Source organism: Oncorhynchus clarkii, chromosome 6 (genome assembly GCF_045791955.1).
Source record: "Oncorhynchus clarkii lewisi isolate Uvic-CL-2024 chromosome 6, UVic_Ocla_1.0, whole genome shotgun sequence".
Classification (NCBI taxonomy): domain Eukaryota; kingdom Metazoa; phylum Chordata; class Actinopteri; order Salmoniformes; family Salmonidae; genus Oncorhynchus; species Oncorhynchus clarkii.
Window position 1 is genome coordinate 10056427 of NC_092152.1, and position 24879 is coordinate 10081305.

General features: G+C 46.5%; 1 protein-coding gene and 1 pseudogene across 1 annotated transcript in view; both read left to right on the top strand.

Moving 5' to 3' along the window:
• The first annotated feature begins 3019 nt into the window (after positions 1–3019).
• The window catches only part of LOC139412290 (piggyBac transposable element-derived protein 4-like), a 42015-nt pseudogene continuing 20155 nt past the window's right edge, over positions 3020–24879 (top strand).
• The window catches only part of LOC139410602 (bone morphogenetic protein receptor, type IBa), an 89364-nt gene continuing 76166 nt past the window's right edge, over positions 11682–24879 (top strand). The window contains exons 1-2 of the mRNA XM_071155909.1: positions 11682–11772; positions 22555–22646. The gene's annotated coding sequence lies outside the window, so the exon portion shown is untranslated. The remainder of the gene's footprint in view (positions 11773–22554; positions 22647–24879) is intronic.

Consider the following 24879-nt stretch of genomic DNA (forward strand, 5'->3'; position numbering starts at 1 on the left):
AATTGAGCCCAGATAAAGTATTTTCGATGATTTAAAATGTGTTTGATATGAATACCCATCAAGACAGTGTCCTACACATCACCGATAAGGAAGTTAAGGAGGGATAGTTTGAAATGGTGTAGGAAGCTTCTGTGTTTCGTTCTAGACACCTGGTAAAGTACACCAGTAAACTGTGCATACGTACCGTATGCACCTGGGAAAATGTTTGCTGTGGAAACATTACATCAGCAACACTTTTGGTATCCCGTCAATCAAACCTAGATGGACGGATAGACATGCAGGCAGACTAGTGTTGTCTTTGGACAGGCAGCTTACAGTGGAGTCCTCTGTGTATCACTGGGGTGGGATTAATGAGTACTTCCACCAGGGGTTCAGGTGAGGACACGACATAGGTCCAGGACTGTGACTGTGGAGATGGGCCCCCAAGCTGCAGCTGTCCACAGGCTGTGACTGAGTGAGGGTGACTGTGTCCAACTGTACTACCGTGTGGATCTCCAGTAATTCTCCATGTAGCTGTATCATGTTCAATATGGTGTACGGTGAGGTTGCCTCAAGACACTGATCTGAGATCAGTTTTGCATTTCCCCCACTAATGGTTAAGGTTAGGAAAGGGGGAGGAAAAGATTAACCTAGATCTGTACCCAGGGTAAACTTCACCATGGTGCATTTTTTTAACTTAAGTCAGGTAAGAACAAATTCTTATTTTACAATGACGGACAAACCCTCCCCTAACCCGGACGACGCTGGGCCAATTGTGCGCCGCCCTATGAGACGGCCAGTTGTGATTTAGCCCAGGTTCGAACCAAGGTCTGTAGTGATGCCTCTAGCACTGAGATGCAGTGCCTTAAACCGCTGCGCCAATCGGGATCAGAGATGCCCTCAGAACAATGCTAGCCATGAACTCAATGTCCCACCACGGGGTCAGACCACGGCTTTTTCAGTATGGGGGAACGTTGGAGAATTGAGATGAGTTCGGGAGACTGATCTTTACTCTGTTATACTGCTGCTGCTGATGATAGCAGCTTTGTACTAATAAAAAGACCCTGGAATGTTTTTGATTAAAAAGATGCACAGCCATGATAGTGTGTTCCACTTCAAATAATGCTTTGAACCTTGTGTGTGTGTGTGTGTGTGAGAGTGTGTGTGAGTGATAGAGTCCTACGTGTGTCTGACATGCAGATGAAACGAAGCCTGCTGTCTGATAGGACTACTGAAGATATTGCATGCCTCCTCCTTATTGATAATTAAAGTGCCAGTGAGTCTGGCAGCCTGCTCTCTGCTCTACTGCCCTCCCTCCCTTACTCCATTGACCATGTTCATCCAGGCTTGAGCATCACTGACCACCTGCTGGACACCCTCTCACAGGTATCCATTTGAAACAGGACATGGAAGAGGTGAGCTCCAGTACGGCATCCATATTCCCCATTTGAATAACTCTGACTTTGCTGATGGCTACTTTATTGAGGAAAAGTTACGTTTCCTATGACTGTGACGTGCTGTTGTCCCACCTAGCTATCTGAAGATGAATTCACTAAATGTAAGTTGCTCTGGATGCAGTAAGAGCGTCTGCTGAATGACTAAAATATCAATGTAAAAAATGTGAAGTCATCCTTCGTCAGACAAAATGGCGTTCTATTATGGATGCCATATGACCAAGAATCCCTCATAGATATAAAGTACCCCCGCCGTCGTCCGCTGTGGATCCCATTGCGGTGCAGCTTAGGGCTGGGAATTTCCAGGGACCTCACGATACGATATTATCACGATATGTTATCACAATACTATCATAGTATGATAATATCATGATACGTAAGTGCCAATAGGATTTGTTTTGAGATTGGACACTGCGATCATTTCAAAATATATACATTTTTTTATTGTGATTTGATGTTCCAACCGTATTGCTCACCATTTCTGCTGCAGAGAGATGAGAGAGGATGAGAAGATTTAGTTTTAATCAGTCATGGAAATAAGTTCTGAAAACATTGTGGCCCACTATTTAAAAAGATGAAGAACACGCTATAGGATAGACAATCCTTGAGTTTTGGTGCAGATACAGCCGACTAGCTACTCCACTCTGCCGGGGCCTCTCAGACAGACTCAGCAGTCTGGTGATTGAATCAGGAAGCCGTCGTTCTTTTAATGCCTCCGTGTAATCCAAACCAGCTGCATCACTGTAAATACACTGAACAAAAATATAAACACAACATGCAACAATGTCTACGATTTTACTGAGTTACAGTTCATATGAGGAAATCAGTCAATTGAAATAAATAAATGAGGCCCTAATCTATGGATTTCACATGACTGGGAATACAGATATGCATCTGATCACAGATTTTTTTTTTTTTAATTAAAAAATAAAAGTAGGGGGGTGGATCAGAAAAGCAGTCAGTATCTGGTTTGACCACCATTTGTCTCATGCAGCGCGACACATCTCCTTCACATAGAGTCGATCAGGCTGTTGATTGTGGCCTGTAGAATGCTGTCCTCACTCCTCTTCAACGGTTGCTGGATATTGGCGGGAACTGGAACACGCTGTCATACAAGTCCATCCAGAGCACCCCAGACCTGCTCAGTGGGTGACAAGACTGAGTATGCAGGCCACGGAAGAACTGGGACATTTTCAGCTTCCTGGAATTGTGTACAGATCCTTGCGACATTGGGGGCCGTGCATTATCATGCTGAAACATGAGGTGATGGCGGCGGATAAATGGCCTGACAATGGGCCTCAGGATCTCGTCACGGTATCTCTTTGCATTCAAATTTCCATTGATTAAAATGCAATTATGTTCGTTCCATAGCTTATGCCTGCTCATAACATAACCCCACCGCCACCATGGGGCACTCTGTTCACAACGTTGACATCAGCAAACTGCTCGCCCACATGACGACATACATGCCATCTGCCTGATACAGTTGAAACTAGGATTAATTTGTGAAGACCACACATCTCCAGCGTGGCATTTTCACACTGAAGTCGGTTACGACACCGAACTGCAGTCAGGTCAAGACCCTGATGGGGACGACTAGCACGCAGATGAGCTTCCATGAGAAGGTTTCTGACAGTTTGTGCAGAAATCCTTCAGTTGTACAAACCCACAGTTTCATCAGCTGTCCGGGTGGCTGGTCTCAGATGATCCTGTTGGTGAAGAACCTGGATGTGGAGGTCCTGGGCTGGCGTGGTTACACGTGGTCTGCGGTTGTGAGGCCGGTTGGACGTACTGCCAAATTCTCTAAAATGACATTGGTAACATGGTAACATTTACATTATCTGGCAACAGCTCTGGTGGACATTCCTGCAGTCAACAAGCCAATTGCATGCTCCCTTAACTCTAAATCTATGTCCTTGTACTGTGTGACAAACCTGCCTTTCGCCTTTTATTGTCTCATGTTGCACCTGTGTAACGATCCCAATGATTCCCAGCACAAGGTGCACCTGTGTAATGATCCCAATGATTCCCAGCACAATGTGCACCTGTGTAATGATCCCAATGATTCCCGGCACAAGGTGCACCTGTGTAATGATCATGCCGTTTAATCAGCTTCTTGATATGACACACCTATCAGGTGGATTGATTATCTTGGCAAAAGACACATGCTCACGAACAGGAATGTAAACAAAGTTTTTGTGCCTGTTGAACATTTCTGGGATCTTTTATTTCAGCTCATGAAACATGGGAACAAAACTTTACATTTATTTTATTTATTTTTATTTGACCGTTATTTTACCAGGTAAGTTGACTGAGAAAACGTTCTCATTTACAGCAACGACCTGGGGAATAGTTACAGGGGAGAGGAGGGGGATGAATGAGCCAATTGTAAGCTGTTTGTTACATGTTGCGTTTATATTTTTGTTCAGTGTATAATGCACGTATTCTATCTGAATAATACCATATATTGTGTAAAAAAAAATTTTTTTTTAGGAACCCAGAAATTGCGTAAATCGTGGCCATGATTAGTTTAAAATGGCTTAGATTGATATTAAGATTACATGAATGGCTGTTAGGAACATGCTCCCAGTTTGCTACATTTGAATTAGGCTTCTGCACTAAGCACAGGGCCAACCACAGACCCAACTCAAGCACATTACAGTCCAGCTGTAAACAGACATACCTCGGAGCGAGTGGGATGGCTAAATTGAAAAGACGAGTAGGCCTAGTGCATTCCCCACAGCAGCCCTCCCTTCGTATGCATCAACTTCCTGTTTAGGGTATTAGGTAGAAAACAAGCATGCACACACACACTGTGTTTATACCCAATGACTGTGTACACTACTACTAGCACCTCTACCTCTGCTACCTCTACCTCTACTACTGCAACCTCTACTACTGCTACTACTACTACCATATCCATAAAAAGTGTCGTTTAAAGTTTGCCACAAGCCACCTGGGAGACACACCAAACATGTGGAAGAAGGTGCTCTGGTCAGATGAAACCAAAATTGAACTTTTTGGCAACAATGCAAAACGTTATGTTTGGCGTAAAAGCAAAACACCATCCCCACTGTCAAACATGGTGGTGGCAGCATCATGGTTTGGGCCTGCTTTTCTTCAGCAGGGACAGGGAAGATGGTTAAAATTGATGGGAAGATGGATGGAGCCAAATACAGGACCATTCTGGAAGAAAACCTGATGGAGTCTGCAAAAGACCTGAGACTGGGACCGAGATTTGTCTTCCAACAAGACAATGATCCAAAACATAAAGCAAAATCTACAATGGAATGGTTCAAAAATAAACATATCCAGGTGTTAGAATTGCCAAGTCAAAGTCCAGACCTGAATCCAATCGAGAATCTGTGGAAAGAACTGAAAACTGCTGTTCACAAATGCTCTCCATCCAACCTCACTGAGCTCGAGCTGTTTTGCAAGGAGGAATGGGAAAACATTTCAGTCTCTCGATGTGCAAAACTAATAGAGACATACCCCAAGCGACTTACAGCTGTAATCGCAGCAAAAGGTGGCGCTACAAAGTATTAACTTAAGGGGGCTGAATAATTTTGCACGCCCAATTTTTCAGTTTTTGATTTGTTAAAAAAGTTTGAAATATCCAATAAATGTCGTTCCACTTCATGATTGTGTCCCACTTGTTGTTGATTCTTCACAAAAAAATACAGTTTTATATCTTTATGTTTGAACTTGAAATGTGGCAAAAGGTCGCAAAGTTCAAGGGGGCCGAATACTGCTACCTCTACCTCTACTACTGCTACCTCTACTACTATTACTACTGCCTCTACCACTACTACTACTACTACTGCTACCTCTACCTCTACTACTACCTCTACTACTGCTGCTACCTCTACCTCTACTACTGCTACATCTACCTCTATTACTGCTACCTCTACCTCTACTACTGCTACCTCTACCTCTACTACTGCTACCTCTACTACCTCTACTACTACTACTACTACTACTGCCTTTACCACTACTACTTCCTCTACCTCTACTACTGCTACCTCTACTACTGCTACCTCTACCTCTACTACTGCTACCTCTACCTCTACTATTGCTACTGCTACCTCTACTACTTCTGCTACCTCTACTACTTCTACTGCTACTACTGCTACCTCTACTACTGCTACTGCTACCTCTACTACTACTTCTACTACCTCTACTACTGCTACTGCTACCTCTACTACTGCTACCTCTACTACTGCTACTGCTACCTCTACCTCTACTACTGCTACTGCTACCTCTACTACTGCTACTGCTACCTCTACCTCTACTACTGCTACCTCTACCTCTACTACTGCTACTGCTACCTCTACTACTGCTACTGCTACCTCTACTACTGCAACCTCTACCTCTACTACTGCTACCTCTACTGCAACCTCTACCTCTACTACTGCTACCTCTACTGCTACCTCTACCTCTACTGCTACCTCTACTACTGCTACCTATACCTCTACTACTGCTACTACTACACCTACTACTGCTACCTCTACCTCTACTGCTACTTCTACTACTGCTACCTCTACTACTGCTACTACTACAACTATTACTACTACTACTACTACTACTACTAATACCGTATGTTTTCTTCCCATCATGCCAAGCCATCATGGATCTTACTAAGATGTTGCTGAACATCATCTACTGAACCAGAGATCAGTACAGTATACTCAGGGCACAGAGTAGGGTGAAGTTGCCCCTAACTGCTGATCTTGGGTGAGTTTTGCATTTCCTCCACTGATGGTCTAGGTTAGAATTGGGGGATGGGGAAGCTGACCCTAGATCTGTACCTTTGGGAAACTTCACCCCGGAGCCAGTTTGATCCTTTTGGTTGTTCCCACTGCTGGTGTTTCAACCCCATTCTAGGTGGTCTGCCACACGGCCTTGAGACTCACTGTGTTTGTGAGCGCCTGTCTGCCAGAGCGTCTCCCCGGCTCTCCCCGGACCCAACTAATCATCAAGCCTAAGATGTTTTTGAATTAGGTGTGAGTGCAAAAACCCCTTTGGGTCTCCAGGACCAGGATTGGTAAACGCTGGTTGAGGCAATCCTCTCTGTGGGTGAGAACCTTTTTCACATGTTGACCTGGTACTTGGTACCATTTCAGAATATAGTCGGTATCAACAACCAGTGAGTCTTTTTTTTAAATGTATTTAAAGGAAAATAAATGAAGGCAAACAATCCCCTGACAGTGTTTGTGAAGATCTAATTAGGTGTATATACAATTATTGTAGTCGCTCATTACTTTTTATACAAAGCAGACTTGTATCTGACCTGGAAACGGCATGTGCTTTTGCCAAAGGCAGCTGAAACCAAACTTTCACTCCAAATGACACCCTATTCCCTTCTAGTGCACTACTCTGGTGCACTGCCATAGTGCACTACTTTTGACCAGGGCACTATCTAGGGAAATAGGGTACCATTTTGAGGGGATATCCCAAATTTCACAAACGTGCCTTCACATCTACTGTAGTTCCTCCAACAACAAGGCTGCATTCAACACTGTGTGGAACGTTGCAGATAGAAATGTGGTGAAGACAGCTGACGCCATTCCTTTCTTCTACATGTCAGACGCGTGTTTTGTAGATGGACACTGTGTCTATCTGAACATTCCACAATGAACATGCATGAATAAGGATTCAACTGAACGCCTGCTAAATGGATTTCCCAAAGACACCAGTGACGTGTATGTGTGTGTGAGGCAGGGAGGTAGAGACATTGCCGTGATGTTTTCGACATGCCTACTTCATTCAGGGAAATTATATCCCCTCGCATCTGAAAACAACACATGGAGGGATCACAAAACCTGGTGTGTGGATGTGTGTGAAAGAACAGTTAAAAGTGCTGGGTAGTGTCATGCGGTGTATGTATTGTCCTGGTCCCGTATTTATAAATTGTCTGATCTAGGATCAGGTCCCCTCTTTATTCATTATGATCTAAAAGGCTGAAACGCTTTGAGTTCAGGACCTGGTGCTGTTGAAGGCTGAAACGCTTTGAGTTCAGGACCTGGTGCTGTTGAAGGCTGAAACGCTTTGAGTTCAGGACCTGGTGCTGTTGAAGGCTGAAACAAACGCTTTGAGTTCAGGACCTGGTGCTGTTGAAGGCTGAAACGCTTTGAGTTCAGGACCTGGTGCTGTTGAAGGCTGAAACGCTTTGAGTTCAGGACCTGGTGCTGTTGAAGGCTGAAACGCTTTGAGTTCAGGACCTGGTGCTGTTGAAGGCTGAAACAAACGCTTTGAGTTCAGGACCTGGTGCTGTTGAAGGCTGAAACGCTTTGAGTTCAGGACCTGGTGCTGTTGAAGGCTGAAACGCTTTGAGTTCAGGACCTGGTGCTGTTGAAGGCTGAAACGCTTTGAGTTCAGGACCTGGTGCTGTTGAAGGCTGAAACGCTTTGAGTTCAGGACCTGGTGCTGTTGAAGGCTGAAACAAACGCTTTGAGTTCAGGACCTGGTGCTGTTGAAGGCTGAAACAAACGCTTTGAGTTCAGGACCTGGTGCTGTTGAAGGCTGAAACAAACGCTTTGAGTTCAGGACCTGGTGCTGTTGAAGGCTGAAACGCTTTGAGTTCAGGACCTGGTGCTGTTGAAGGCTGAATGGCTGTGGTCTTTCTGTAGAGCACATGGAGGTTACCAGCCTTCCAACTGTGTAAGGGGTGCAGTCCATTCTGCATTATAGCTTTTGTTTTCTTCTCTACCCTGTAGTTCACTGTGTGTGTGTGTGTGTGTGTGTGTGTGTGTGTGTGTGTGTGTGTGTGTGTGTGTGTGTAAACAGTTGATTCCCCCAGAGCCCCTGACCCAACAAATCACAGCGCACACAGTGACTCTGTTACCGATACGTTCCGTTTTTCGACAGTAAATCAGAGGTTGTTTTATTAGACTCTAGCGCTGGTGGTGTGGATTGTGCTTCCCGTCAGTGTCTCTCTTGTAAATCATTCAGGGGTTGACGGCTCTGAGAAAGTCAGTGAAAGAAGGGATTTACCCGTAATCCTACATTGATCCTTACAGAAACAAGCCTGTCTGGCACGTTGCCTCACGCCAGCCCACAGCCCGCACAAACACCTGAGGTAGCGGTGAAACCCAACACCTTCAGTGACATTTCTGCTTCCTGCATAAAAGGAGGACTTCACCTGCCGTTGGGAGGGGAACGCTGCAGTGAAAAGAGGTGTCGCCACTCTGCTGTGGCACCAACAAATTGTCAACGTTAAAGTGTTGTACTGTCTCGGACCATACTGTCTCTCTGGTAGAGGATATGCTTTAGGTATTGCGTCGACATGATGGACAGTGACGTATCCTATTTGGGTCTATATTGTCACTACAACCTGGTCTGTGTCAACTGTAAACAGTGAAGGGCAAGGCCTAAATGTGGGAATATTTCTCCCTTTAGTAACACCAGTCATCATGAATCGGGTCCTTTGTTCTAACTATAGCCCACAGGGCTTGGAGTGTTTTATGTGGTTGCCAAACGAGGCAGCAATAAAATGAAATGTGTGAATTTAATCCAGTGTGAGTTGCCAGGTTGGATGATATTTTCTTATATATAAAAAAAGATATATATAATCACTCCCCCAATTACCGGTGGAAAAGAAAGTGTGAGTGTGTGGGGAGCATGTGTGTCTGCGTGTGCATGGTGTATGTGTGAGTAGGCCTTTATGTGGCTCCTTATCCTAGAGAGTGTGAGTGTGTGGGGACCATGTGTGTCTGCGTGTGCATGGTGTATGTGTGAGTAGGCCTTTATGTGGCTCCTTATCCTAGAGAGTGTGAGTGTGTGGGGACCATGTGTGTCTGCGTGTGCATGGTGTATGTGTGAGTAGGCCTTTATGTGACTCCTTATCCTAGAGAGTGTGAGTGTGTGGGGACCATGTGTGTCTGCGTGTGCATGGTGTATGTGTGAGTAGGCCTTTATGTGGCTCCTTATCCTAGAGAGTGTGAGTGTGTGGGGACCATGTGTGTCTGCGTGTGCATGGTGTATGTGTGAGTAGGTCTTTATGTGACTCCTTATCCTAGAGAGTGTGAGTGTGTGGGGACCATGTGTGTCTGCGTGTGCATGGTGTATGTGTGAGTAGGTCTTTATGTGACTCCTTATCCTAGAGAGTGTGAGTGTGTGGGGACCATGTGTGTCTGCGTGTGCATGGTGTATGTGTGAGTAGGTCTTTATGTGGCTCCTTATCCTAGAGAGTGTGAGTGTGTGGGGACCATGTGTGTCTGCGTGTGCATGGTGTATGTGTGAGTAGGCCTTTATGTGGCTCCTTATCCTAGAGAGTGTGAGTGTGTGGGGACCATGTGTGTCTGCGTGTGCATGGTGTATGTGTGAGTAGGCCTTTATGTGGCTCCTTATCCTAGAGAGTGTGAGTGTGTGGGGACCATGTGTGTCTGCGTGTGCATGGTGTATGTGTGAGTAGGTCTTTATGTGGCTCCTTATCCTAGAGAGTGTGAGTGTGTGGGGACCATGTGTGTCTGCGTGTGCATGGTGTATGTGTGAGTAGGTCTTTATGTGGCTCCTTATACCAGACCCCTCTTTCCAAACATTTCACATGCAACAATGTTCATGCTTCAAATTGGCTAAAGTTTAGTCACAAGAATTTACAAAGGAAATCAGTTTGCTTCATGTTTGTTGATTAAAACTTATCCTCCATCTTTGTTTACTGTTAACACTATTAATTATCTCGATTTGACTGAAATTTGGTGTAGAGTGAAGTTGCTCATATATGCTTATTTGAGGTCAGTTCAGCATTTTCCCCACCAATGGTTAATGTTTGGATTGGGGGAGAAGAAGCTGACCCTATTTCTGTACCTAGGGGAAACATCACCCCGGAATGAAAAATGATCAGTAGAAAGGTTAACGATGATTGTGTAGTACAACACTTAATCAAATGAACTTATTCTATATTTTACTGTAGATGGCAACTGCAAAGTCCGCATTAGTTTCAAAGGATCTGTTAGGTCACAGCCTTCTCACTTCCCTCAGACCAACCAAGGAAAAACAAAGGCTTTTCCGGGTGGCCGAGGGAGGGAGGGAGGGAGTCAGCAGCCTTCAGTGCATTCCAGCTTTGTTCCATGATATCACAGTTACGCTCAGCAGCTGTGTGTGTGGAACTTGTCTCTCGCTCTCTCTCTCTCTCTCTTTCCCTTGCTCTCTCGCACTCTCCCTCTCTTTCCCTTGCTCTCTCCCTCTCTTTCCCTTGCTCTCTCCCTCTCTTTCCCTTGCTCTCTCGTGCTCTCCCTCTTGCTCTCCCTCTCTTTCCCTTGCTCTCTCGTGCTCTCCCTCTCTTTCCCTTGCTCTCTCGTGCTCTCCCTCTCTTTCCCTTGCTCTCTCGTGCTCTCCCTCTCTTTCCTTTGCTCTCTCGCGCTCTCCCTCTCTTTCCCTTGCTCTCTCGTGCTCTCCCTCTCTTTCCCTTGCTCTCTCGTGCTCTCCCTCTCTTTCCCTTGCTCTCTCTCACTCTCCCTCTCTTTCCGTTGCTCTCTCGTGCTCTCCCTCTCTTTCTGTTGCTCTCTCGTGCTCTCCCTCTCTTTCCCTTGCTCTCTCGCGCTCTCCCTCTTTCCCTTGCTCTCTCGCGCTCTTGCGCTCTCCCTCTCTTTCCTTTGCTCTCTCGTGCTCTCCCTCTCTTTCCCTTGCTCTCTCGTGCTCTTGCGCTCTCCCTCTCTTTCCTTTGCTCTCTCGTGCTCTCCCTCTTTCCCTTGCTCTCTCGTGCTCTCCCTCTCTTTCCCTTGCTCTCTCGCACTCTCCCTCTCTTTCCGTTGCTCTCTCGTGCTCTCCCTCTCTTTCCCTTGCTCTCTCGCGCTCTCCCCCTCTTTCCCTTGCTCTCTCGTGCTCTCCCTCTCTTTCTCTTGCTCTCTCTCTTTCCCTTGCTCTCTCGTGCTCTCCCTCTTGCTCTCCCTCTCTTTCCCTTGCTCTCTCGTGTTCTCCCTCTCTTTCCCTTGCTCTCTCGTGTTCTCCCTCTCTTTCCCTTGCTCTCGTGCTCTCCCTCTCTTTCCCTTGCTCTATCGTGTTCTCCCTCTCTTTCCCTTGCTCTCTCGTGTTCTCCCTCTCTTTCCCTTGCTCTCTCGTGTTCTCCCTCTCTTTCCCTTGCTCTCTCGTGTTCTCCCTCTCTTTCCCTTGCTCTCTCGTGTTCTCCCTCTCTTTCCCTTGCTCTCTCGCGCTCTCCCTCTTTCCCTTGCTCTCTCGTGCTCTCCCTCTCTCTTTCTCTCTCTTCTCTGGTTACACAACATGACAGCGACTCCATTCAACTCGAGCGACTCCCCCATGTGTGCCTTGGACAGGGGGACGGGAAGGGGAGACTGGGGGTGTCAGTTTGAGGACTGCTGACTTCACTACACTACAGCCGTAGGTGAGAGGGGGTGGGGACAGGAGATGGAGCGGTGGGGACAGGAGGTGGAGATGAGCTGTGGACAGCCTAAGAGAGACATGTCGCTATTAGGCTCTAAGAGACAGTCTACTGGGCAGACAGAATGTCTGGAGCCTGCATGGCATGCCCAGGTCCCAGCCCTCACCCCCACCCTCTGTGACTCATGCAGCCCAAACGTGGTCTGCTATGGTGGGGTTGGTGTGAGACGAGCATCCCTCTTTAACCTTGGAGGACCAGCTGCAGACAGGACTCTGGATCAACCCATTTGTCATGCTGTTGTCAAGGTGATAAATACACCATACTCCTCATCTATAGGCGTATGGAGGATGGTAGAGCTGATGCTTTTGAAATCCATATTAAATCAAGGGCACATTAGGCATAGAAATGACATAGTTGAGAAGAAGCATGTTCATGAAGTGCAAGAATTGCCGTGGCAATTACATTGATATTGTGAGGACTAAGGGGATGTGCCTTACTGTTGTGCTTTGTGGCCCCAAGGGGTCACTATACTTCCAGTTGTCTGACAATGGCTACTACTGTCCACACCGTTATAATCCTAGATCGATTAGGGTGAAGTTGCCCCAAGTGCTGATTTTGGGTCAGTTTAGCATTTTCCCCACTAATGGTTAAGGTTAAGATTGGGGGTGGGGAAGCTGATCCTAGATCTGTAGCTAAGGACAAATTAACCCTGGAGCCACAATCTACACTGAACAGAAATATAAACGCTGAGTTACAGTTCATGTAAGGAAATCAATCAATTGAAATAAATTCATTAGGCCCTAATCTATGGATTTCACATGACTGGGAATACAGATATGCATCTGATCACAGATGCATTTAAAAAGTAGGGGCGTGGATCAGAATACCAGTCAGTATCTGGTGTGCCAACCGTTTGTCTAATGCAGCGCGACACATCTCCTTCCTGTTCATTGTGCGAAGTTGCTGGATATTGCCGGGAACTGGAACACGCTGTCGTACACATTGATCCAGAGCATCCCAAACATGCTCAATGGGTGACATGTCTGGTGAATATGCAGGTCATGGAAGAACTGAGACATTTTCAGCCGTCAAGAATTGTGTACAGATCCTTGCGACTGAGGGATTTATCATGTTGAAACATGAGGTGATGGATGAATGGCGCAACAATGGGCCTCAGGATCTCGTCACGACATCTCTGTGCATTCAAATTGCCATGTCCGTAGTTTATGCCTGCCCATACCATAACCCCACCACCACCATGAGGCAACGTTGACATCAGTAAACCGCTCGCCTCACGACACCATACACGCTGTCTGCCATCTGCCTGATACAGTTGAGTCATCCGTGAAGAGCACACTTCTCCAGCGTGCCTGTGGCACTCAAAAGTGAGTATTTGCCCACTAAAGTCGGTTACGACGGCGAACTGCGGTCAGGTCAAGAACCTGGTGAGGATGACGAGCATGCAGATAAGCTTCCCTGAGATGGTTTCTGACAGTTTGTAGAAATTCTTCAGTTGTGCAAACCCACAGTTTCTTCAGCTGTCTGGGTGGCTGGTCTCAGATGATCCTGCAGGTGAAGAAGCCGGATGTGGAGGTACTGGGCTGGTTTAGTTACACGTGATCTGCGGTTTTGAGGCCGGTTGGACCTACTGCCAAATTTTCTAAAATTATTTAAGAGGTGGCTTATGGTAGAGAAATTAACATTTAATTATCTGCCAACAGCTCTGGTGGACATTGCTGCAGTCATCATGCCAATTCAATGCTCCCTCAATTTGACACTTGTGACATTGTGTTGTGTGATGGAACTGCGCATTTTAGTGTGGCCGTTTATTGTTCTCAGCACAAGGTGCACCTGTGTAATGATCATGGTGTTTAACCAGCTTCTTGATATGCCACACCTGTCAGGTGGATGGATTATCTTGGCAAAGCAGAAATGCTCACTAACAGGGATGTAAACAAATTTGTGCACAACATTTGATAGAAATAAGCTTTTTGTGCGTATGGAAAATTTCTGGGATCTTTACATGTTGTGTTTATATTTTTGCCCACTACAAAGGGAAGCACAGCCGAGAGCTGCCCAGTGGCACGAGCCTACCAGACGAGCTAAACTACTTCTATGCTCACTTCGAGGCAAATAACACTGAAACATGCATGAGAGCACCAGCTGTTCTGGAAGTCTGTATAATCAATCTCTCCGCAGCCAATGTAAGACCTTTAAACTGGTCAACATTCACAAGGCCGCAGAGCCATACGGATTACCAGGACGTGTACTGCGAGCATATGCTGACCAACTGGCAAGTATCTAAACTGACATTTTCAACCTCTCCCTGTCCGAGTCTGTAATACCAACATGTTTTAAGCAGACCACCATAGTGCCTGTGCCCAAGAACACTAAGGTAACCTCCCTAAATGACTACCGCCCCGTAGCACTCACGTCTGTATTCATGAAGTGCTTCGAAAGGCTGGCCATGGCTCACATCAACACCATTATCCCAGAAATCCTAGACCCACTCCAATTTGCATACTGCCCCAACAGATCCACAGATGATGCAATCTCTATTCCACTCCACACTGCCCTTTCCCATCTGGACTAAAGCAACACCTATGTGAATGCTATTAATTGACTACAGCTCAGCGTTCAACACCAGAGTGCCCTTCAAGCTCATCAATAAGCTAAGGACCCTTGGACTAAACACCTCCCTCTGCAACTAGATTCTGGACTTCCTGACGGGCCACCCCCAGGTGGTAAGGGTAGGTAACAACACATCCGCCACGCTGATACTCAACACATGGGCCCCTCGGGTGCATGCTCACCCCCCTCCTGTACTCCCTGTTCACTCATGACTGCACGGCCAGGCAGGACTCCAACACCATCATTAAGTTTGCCAATTACACAACAGTGGTAGGCCTGATCACCGACAACGACGAGACAGCCTATAGGGAGGAGGTCAGAGACCTGGCCGTGTGGTGCCAGGACAACAACCTCTCCCTCAACACAAAAGAGATGATTGTGGACTCCAGGAAAAAGAGGACCGAGCACGCCTCCATTCTCATCGACGGGACTGCAGTTGAGCAGGTTGAGAGTTTCAAGTTCCTTGGTGTCCACATCACCAACAAACTAACATGGTCCAAGCACACCAAGACCGTCGTGAAGAGGGCACGACAAAACCCATTCAGGAGACTGAAAAGATTTGGCATGGGTCCTCAGATCCTCAAAAGATTCTACAGCTGCACCATCGAGAGCATATGGTTGCATCACTGCCTGGTATGGCAACTGCTCGGCCTCTGACTGCAAGGCAGTACAGAGGGTAGTGCATACGGCACCGTACATCACCGGGGCCAAGCTTCCTACCATCCAGGACCTCTATACCAGGTAGTGTCAGAGGAAGGCCCTAAAATTTGTCGGACTCCAGCCACCCTAGCCATAGACTGTTTTCTCTGATACTGCACGGAAAGTGGTACAAGAGCGCCAAGTCTAGGTCCAAGATGGTTCTAAACAGCTTCTACCCCCAAGTCATAAGACTCCTGAACACCTAATCAAATGGCTACTCAGACTATTTGTATTGCCCCCTCCTCCCCCCACTTTAATAACTCTACCTACATGTACATATTACCTCGACTAACTGGTGCCCCTGCACATTGACTCTGTACCGGTACCCCCCTGTATATAGTCTCGCTATTGTTATTTTACTGCTGCTCTTTAATTACTTGTTACTTTTATTTCTTATTCTTCTCCGTATTTTTTTAAGGTCTACATCTGTTTGTATTCTGCGCATGTGACTAATATGATTTGATTTGACACCTGTGTTGAACATGTCTGCCTTTCTGTTGATGGGAATTCTAAGGAATCTTTACTGATCTAACCACACACAGACACACACACACACACCTGTCTGCAGCCTTCACCATAGTGAAGCCCAGATTATCAGCCTTGAGAACTGTGTTGGCAAAAGTAGTTAGCGGCTTCCTCATTTATCTCCTGTGATACACTTTAACCTACATCATCAAAGTGGGACACTTTAACCTACCTCATCAAAGTGGGACACTTTAACCTACCTATCCTTATGTAATACATGTATCACTAGCCACTTTAACTATGCCACTTTGTTTACATACTCATCTCATATGTATATACTGTACTCGATACCATCTACTGTATCTTGCCTATGCTGCTCTGTACCATCACTCATTCATATATCCTTATGTACATATTCTTTATCCCCTTACACTGTGTACAAAACAGTAGTTTTGGAATTGTTAGTTAGATTACTTGTTGGTTATTACTGCATTGTCGGAACTAGAAGCACAAGCATTTTGCTACACTCGCATTAACATCTGCTAACCATGTGTATGTGACAAATACAATTTGATTTGATTTGATTTGATCAAAGTGGGACACTTTAACCTACCTCATCAAAGTGGGACACTTTAACCTACCTCATCAAAGTGGTACACTTTAACCTACCTCATCAAAGTGGGACACTTTAACCTACCTCATCAAAGTGGTACACTTTAACCTACCTCATCAAAGTGGGACACTTTAACCTACCTCATCAAAGTGGGACACTTTAACCTACCTCATCAAAGTGGGACACTTTAACCTACCTCATCAAAGTGGTACACTTTAACCTACCTCATCAAAGTGGGACACTTTAACCTACCTCATCAAAGTGGTACACTTTAACCTACCTCATCAAAGTGGGACACTTTAACCTACCTCATCAAAGTGGTACACTTTAACCTACCTCATCAAAGTGGGACACTTTAACCTACCTCATCAAAGTGGGACACTTTAACCTACATCATCAAAGTGGGACACTTTAACCTACCTCATCAAAGTGGGACACTTTAACCTACCTCATCAAAGTGGGACACTTTAACCTACCTCATAAAAAAAAAGATCTGATTTTATTTGTCACATGCGCTGAATACAACAGGTGTAGTAGACCTTACAGTGAAATGCTGAATACAACAGGTGTAGTAGACCTTACAGTGAAATGCAGAATACAACAGGTGTAGTAGACCTTACAGTGAAATGCTGAATACAACAGGTGTAGTAGACCTTACAGTGAAATGCTGAATACAACAGGTGTAGTAGACCTTACAGTGAAATGCAGAATACAACAGGTGTAGGTAGACCTTACAGTGAAATGCAGAATACAACAGGTGTAGTAGACCTTACAGTGAAATGCTGAATACAACAGGTGTAGTAGACCTTACAGTGAAATGCTGAATACAACAGGTGTAGGTAGACCTTACAGTGAAATGCTGAATACAACAGGTGTAGTAGACCTCACAGTGAAATGCTGAATACAACAGGTGTAGTAGACCTTACAGTGAAATGCTTACTTACAAGCCCTTAAGAAATAATAAATAAAAATAACAAATAATTAAAGAGCGACAGTAAAATAACAATAGCGAGGCTATATACAGGACGTACCTGTACAAAGTCAATGTGGAGGCTATATACAGGGGGTACCGGTACAGAGTTAATGTGGAGGCTATATAGAGGTGGTACCAGTACAGAGTTAATGTGGAGGCTATATAAAGGACGTACCGGTACAGAGTTAATGTGGAGGCTATATACAGGGTTACTGGTACAGAGTCAATGTGGAGGCTATATACAGGATGTACCGGTACAGAGTTAATGTGGAGGCTATATAGAGGCGGTACCGGTACAGAGTCAATGTGGAGGCTATATAGCGGGGATACCGGTACAGAGTCAATGTGGAGGCTATATACAGGGGGTACCGGTACAGAGTCATTGTGGAGGCTATATACAGGGGGTACCGGTACAGAGTCATTGTGGAGGCTATATACAGGGGGTACCGGTACAGAGTCATTGTGGAGGCTATATACAGGGGGTACCGGTACAGAGTTAATGTGGAGGCTATATACAGGACGTACCGGTACAGAGTCAATGTGGAGGCTATATACAGGGTTACTGGTACAGAGTTAATGTGGAGGCTATATACAGGGGGATACAGGTACAGAGTCAATGTGGAGGCTATATACAGGGGGTACCGGTACAGAGTGAATGTGGAGGCTATATACAGGGGGTACCGGTACAGAGTGAATGTGGAGGCTATATACAGGGGGTACCGGTACAGAGTTAATGTGGAGGCTATATACAGGACGTACCGGTACAGAGTCAATGTGGAGGCTATATACAGGGGGTACCGGTACAGAGTGAATGTGGAGGCTATATACAGGGGGTACCGGTACAGAGTCAATGTGGAGGCTATATACAGGGGGTACCGGTACAGAGTCAATGTGGAGGCTATATACAGGGTTACCGGTACAGAGTTAATGTGGAGGCTATATACAGGGTTACTGGTACAGAGTCAATGTGGAGGCTATATACAGGGTTACTGGTACAGAGTCAATGTGGAGGCTATATACAGGGTTACTGGTACAGAGTCAATGTGGAGGCTATATACAGGGTTACTGGTACAGAGTCAATGTGGAGGCTATATACAGGGTTACTGGTACAGAGTCAATGTGGAGGCTATATACAGGGTTACTGGTACAGAGTCAATGTGGAGGCTATATACAGGGTTACTGGTACAGAGTCAATGTGGAGGCTATATACAGGGTTACTGGTACAGAGTCAATGTGGAGGCTATATACAGGACGTACCGGTACAGAGTCAATGTGGAGGCTATATACAGGACGTACCGGTACAGAGTCAATGTGGAGGCTATATACAGGACGTACCGGTACAGAGTCAATGTGGAGGCTATATACAGGGTTACTGGTACAGAGTCAATGTGGAGGCTATATACAGGGTTACTGGTACAGAGTCAATGTGGAGGCTATATACAGGACGTACCGGTACAGGGTTAATGTGCCCGGTTAGTCGAGGTAGTTGAGGTAATATGTACATGTGGGTAGAGTTATGAAAGTGACTGCATAGATAAATACATAGTGCACTACGTTCCATCAGGGTCTTTAGTTAAAAGTAGTGCACTACGTTTGATCAGGGTCTTTAGTTAAAAGTAGTGCACTACGTTTGATCAGGGTCTTTAGTTAAAAGTAGTGCACTACGTTTGATCAGGGTCTTTAGTTAAAAGTAGTGCACTACGTTCCATCAGGGTCTTTAGTTAAAAGTAGTGCACTATGTTTGATCAGGGTCTTTAGTTAAAAGTAGTGCACTACGTTCCATCAGGGTCTTTAGTTAAAAGTAGTGCACTACGTTTGATCAGGGTCTTTAGTTAAAAGTAGTGCACTACGTTCCATCAGGGTCTTTCGTTAAAAGTAGTGCACTACGTTCCATCAGGGTCTTTCGTTAAAAGTAGGGCACTACGCTCGATCAGGGTCTTTAGTTAAAAGTAGGGCACTACGTAGGGAATAGGGTACTATTTGGGAGGGACCTCTGAGTTCTTAACATGCCAGAGAAGTCTGTGTTCTTCCTCCGACATCACACAATCTCATGCTCTCTGACATCAGAGGACGACGTGTCTCTAAGAGTTGTGGTGTTTATCTGACTGGAGCGGAGTCAGGCTCGGCTTGTCAACTGACCGTCTCACTGGCTCTGTCTAAAGGTCATGATTGCTCCCCGCAGCTGTCTGTCTGAAAAAGAAGGGGGCCTGTCCTGTCTCTGTAGTGGCTACATTCTGTTCGGAATTGTTTGCCCTTCCATTCGACGATTGCTTAAATGTTATCAATGCTCAACAGCCTGAGGGCAACACTTTTTCTCTTGCTAAAGCACGTGCAACAAGCTTAAAGCATTGAGAACTTACCAGTTGTTTTGGTGCCCGTATAGAGGCAGTCAAGCATCACCCAAGAGGCTGCTACACATTGCTAATGGAGGAGGAAAATTGTAGTCCAATAATTGCAAGTCCAACATCTTGCTAGCTATGGAAGGATTCTCTTAGTATTAGACTGTGAAGATTGCTTTGTTGAGTACATGAAAATCTCAGGTAGTGTAAAAGAGATCCACAGCACCGAGCTCATGTGTCTGTTGACTGAAGGCCACACTGTTACGCCCAGTTTGAACTATTTTCCTGCCTCTCAGTTGGACAGAACTTCATGGTCCATTTGTGGTCAGGAAGTAGGGATTTCATCTTTCCGTTTCCTCGCTACTGCTCAAGCGTTTCTCCAAACATCTGTCCCTCAGTGGACTTACTGAATGCAAGCCAAGTAGCTTGACAGACCGTGTGCAAGCTGAGCTCAGGGACTTTTTCACTTTTGATGCCCCCAATTTTTTTTTCCAAAATAAGGATAATTGTGCATACAAATAAATGTACTGGGCTAAAGATGGACTGGCCCATCTGGCATTTGACCGAACTGCCCTATGGCCAATCCTGGCTGGGCCCAGGAAGTGAAGGGATAGTAGGATGAAGTCGTTTTTCTTTGTTTTCATACCCTCTAATGCTCTAGAGCAGGGCTCTTTAACCCTGTTTCTAGAGAGCTAGCGTCCTGTAGGTTTTCACTCCATCCCTAATCTAGCAAACCTGATTCTAATAATTAGCTGGTTGATAAACTGAACCAGGATAGTTACAACTGGGGTTGGAGTGAAAACCTACAGGAAGGTAGCTCTCCAGGAACAGCGTTGGAGAGCCCTGCTCTAGAGTCTAGTGGGAGAGGTAGCCTAGTCATTGGTTTGTCTTGTTTGTGAGATGAATCCCCTTTGCGTGCTCTGCTGGATTCCCTACAGTCTTGTGAGTGGACACCTGGAGGGAAGGGGCCCCTGCTGGCCCCTCTGTGATGGACAGCGTGCCGCTTCAGATGGCGCTAATTTTGGCTGCTTGTGGGAGGAGCTGCCTGTGGGAGAAGAAGAAGGGTTGCATCACTCTACCATGTGGTTCAGTTTATAGATAGGAGAGCGGGGAGGGAGAAGAGGATGGGAGATGGTAGTGGGGAGGGTGGAGTGGAAAGGGTGGAGTGGAGAGGGTGGAGTGGAGAGGAGGGGGTGGGAGGGAGGGAAGAGAGGATGGGAGGGAAGAGAGGATGGGAGGGAAGAAGAGAGGATGGGAGGGAAGAAGAGAGGATGGGAGGGAAGAAGAGAGGATGGGAGGGGAGAGGAGAGAACGGGAGAGGAGAGGACGGGAGGGGAGAAGAGGACGGGAGGGGAGAAGAGGACGGGAGGGGAGAAGAGGACGGGAGGGGAGAAGAGAGAGGGGAGGGGAGAAGAGAGAGGGGAGGGGAGAAGAGAGGGGAGGGGAGAAGAGGACATGAGGGGAGGGGAGAAGAGGACAGGAGGGGAGGGGAGAAGAGGACAGGAGGGGAGGGGAGAAGAGGACAGGACGGGAGGGGAGAAGAGAGGACATCCACCCTCTCCACTCCATCCTCCCCACTACCATCTCCCATCCTCTTCTCCCTCCCCGCTCTCCTATCTATAAACTGGAGGGGAGGGGAGAAGAGAGGACATGACGGGAGGGGAGAAGAGAGGACATGACGGGAGGGGAGAAGAGGACGGGAGGGGAGAAGAGGACGGGAGGGGAGAAGAGTGGAAGGGAAGAGACAAGAGGACGGGAGGGGAGAAGAGTGGAAGAGAGAAGAGGACGGGAGGGGAGAAGAGTGGAAGGGAAGAGGAGTGGGAGGGGTGGAGAGGAGTGGATGGGAAGAGAGGAGTGGAGTGGAGAGGAAGGAAAGGGGGAATGGAGGAGTGGATGGGAGAAGAGGGGAAGGGAGAAGAGGAGTGGAAGGGAGGAGAGGATGGAGGGGAAGGGAGAAGATGAGTGGTGGGGAAGGGAGGTGTGGTGGGGAAGGGAGAAGAGGAGAGGAGTGGGAGAAGAGAGGAAGGCAGGGGAGGATGGGGGAGAAAGGAGAGGAAAAGGTGGGTCACATGACCTCTGGCTTTATATCACAGTCCTACTTGTCACATAACACCACAATGGGACATTGTGATATGTGAATCGCCTGTGTATCTGCGTGTGTGTGCATGCAATCTTTCATTTGCGCTTTAATGTGCTTGCATGTCTGTCTGTTTGCATATACACTCAGTTGCCAGTTTATCAGGTACACCCATCTAGGACCCTCCTTTGCCTCCAGAACAGCCTGAATTCTTTGGGTATGGATTCTACAAGGTGTGGCGTTCAAACATTTCTCAATTGGTATCAGGGGATCTAAAGTGTGCCAGGAAAATGTTCTCCACACCATTACACCACCACCACCACCAGCCTGTACTGTTGACACCAGGCATGAGGGGCCATGGACTCCACACCACCACCACCAGCCTGTACTGTTGACACCAGGCAGGATGGGCCATGGACTCCACACCACCACCACCAGCCTGTACTGTTGACACCAGGCAGGATGGGCCATGGACTCCACACCACCACCACCAGCCTGTACTGTTGACACCAGGCAGGATGGGCCATGGACGCCACACCACCACCACCAGCCTGTACTGTTGACACCAGGCACGATGGGCCATCGACTCATGCTGCTTACGTCAAATCCTGCCATCAGCATGACGCAACAGGAACCAGGATTCGTCGAACCAGGCAATGTTTTTGCACTCCTCGATTGTCCAGTGTTGGTGATCGTGTGCCCACTGGAGCCGCTTCTCCTTGTTTTTAGCTGATAGGAGTGGAACCCGGTGTGGTCGTCTGCTGCAATGGCCTGTCCGTGACAAGGACCGACGACATGGAGCGATTCCGAAATGCTCTTCTGCACAGCTCTGTTGTACTGGGCCGTTATTTGCCTGTTTGTGGCCCGCCTGTTAGCTTGCATGATTCTTGCCATTCTCCTTCGACCTCTCTCATCAACAAGATATTTTCAACCTGCAAGACTGCTGCTGACTTTTTTGTTTGTCACACTTTTCTCTGTAAACCCCTAGACTCGTGAAAAGCCCAGGAGGCCAGCCATTTCAGAGATACTGGAACTGCTGCGCCTGGCGCCAACGATCAGACCACGCTCAAAGTCACTTAGGTCACTTAGGTAATGCCCGTTCATCTAACATTCAATCAACACTAACTGAATTCCTCGATGCTTGTCTGCCTGCTTTATATACTCACTGTCTATAGGAGCGAACCATTTTTGTGAACGGGGTGGTGTACCTAATTAACTTGTGTGTGTGTGTGTCAATGGGTGTACGTGTGGGATGCTTGTAATCAGGGATTATCAGCCCTCTACATATGAGCCGCTATCAGCAGATAGCCTCTATCACTGAGAGGCAGTAATTGCTGCTAATGTCACCATGCAGGAACTAGTAGGGAGCGTGCCACTGTCTCGCCCACCCAGATAATGATATTTAAATCAGATAGACATCTCGCCATAATTGGAGTGTACTCCTCTAATGCATTGTTAGCTTATTGACTGGTGCTGTCCACAAATGCTACATTGTTTGAGGCCGAGGGGAACTTTGCGTGTCTGGCAGAAGCCCAGGTTATGAGTTTAGAGTATAGCTATGGTGTCCATATCAGGACAGCCTTAACACTTGAGTTTGAAGTCCTGGAGGCTGTTTTAATATGGGCACCATACAGAGTTCCTATACTCCTGTTTCACCTGGTCCGGAGCCTGGTGGACTGCCTCAGGGCATAGTAGAGAATAACTACGATTACATTACATGGCAGAGGTCTGCAGTTATGAGGTCAGTTGGACATGCTGCCAAATTCTCTAAAACGATATTGGAGGTGGCTTATGATAGAAAAATGAACATTCAATCCTTTGGCAACAGCTCTGGTGGACATTCCTGCAGTCAGCATGCCAATTGTAAGCTCCCTCAAAACTCAAGACATCTGTAGCATTGTGTTGTGTGACAAAACTGCTAATTTTATTGGCATTTTACTGTCCCCAGACCAAATCTGTTTTGCAAGAAAGACCCGGACAATGCCATCCTAGGTTTGGGTAAACAGACATTTCTCCCAGCCTATCGTGTCAGCTTCGATCACATGTAACTAATATGTCCGCTTCGATGACATACTGTAGAACTGCAACGGTTAAATGTCACTATTTTGACATCCTAATAATGACATCATGTTGTCTTGTGAATGGTCAGCCCCTCAACTCTAGGTCCCTCAAATTCAAATCTGGACCTTGAAGCCAGCTCCCACCACTTTTTAAATGATTCCCCTCTATTCAGGGTTAGAGTTAGACCTGAAACACCAGGTGGGTGCAGTTTATTACCAGGTAACCAGCAGTACTCCAGACCCCCTCGTAGGGTAGGATTTGAGTCGAGGGGCCAGGGTTCTGGTCTAGAAGCACGGTTTCGACTGCTCCTACAGTTTTCTGCATCGGTACTGCAGTTTAAATGACACCCGGCCCAGAAAGACTATTTCCATAGACAGCCACATAGAGAAGTCAGATTTGAAAATTCCTAAAAAAGACACTGTAGTTATCATCTTTCCACAAAATATCCATTTAATTATTCAAATAATTGTCGCTGAGACCCATTTTTTATTTTCTTCATCACTCACAGCTGAAGAAATTAACATTTTATGTTCATCGGTGTTTGCCATGATTTTGGATGACGTCGTTGTTGCTCACCCTGCTCCCTGTGTGAATGCTGAGCATGTGATGTTGTTATGTGTAAACTGGAAGCAACCCGGATGTAAACGGTCCATGAATCTGCGTATCCGAACGCGAGTACGTTACTTTGAAAACAACACGCGGACATCTTAGACATCTCTAGTTCTTCATACCTCGGTGATTTGAATACCCCTGCTATAGTTCAAAGCTCCTGACGCTAATCTGGAGTTTTGCATTTTCCGCACTAATGCTTAGGGTCCTGATTGGTCCTAGATCTGTACCGAGGGGAAACTTCACCCAGGAGCACAACGGCAGAGCTGTACTGTTTTGTACTGTACCCAGTCAATAAGCCTTATCAGGCTTAGGTAATTTCGATGGACACGCCCAGCTGACATCTGTTTCCAACGGCTGCACAAAGAATCCTGTCAGAACTCAGGCTTGCCGTTTGTTTAATCCGACTATCGTGGCAAATGTAATGTTGACGAAGGCAGCCGAGTTATGTCCTTTTAATTCACTAGGACTGACTAATCTAAAACTCAGGTGGAGACCGACCGAGGGATAGAAAAACATGTTGTGTTTCCTTCCACTGTCGCCTGGTGGGACCCTGACAGGATTATTTGTACAGGGTCCTGGTTTCCCACAAGCATTGTTAGAACTTACAGTGGAACATCGTTTAACACTAATACAAGCGCTA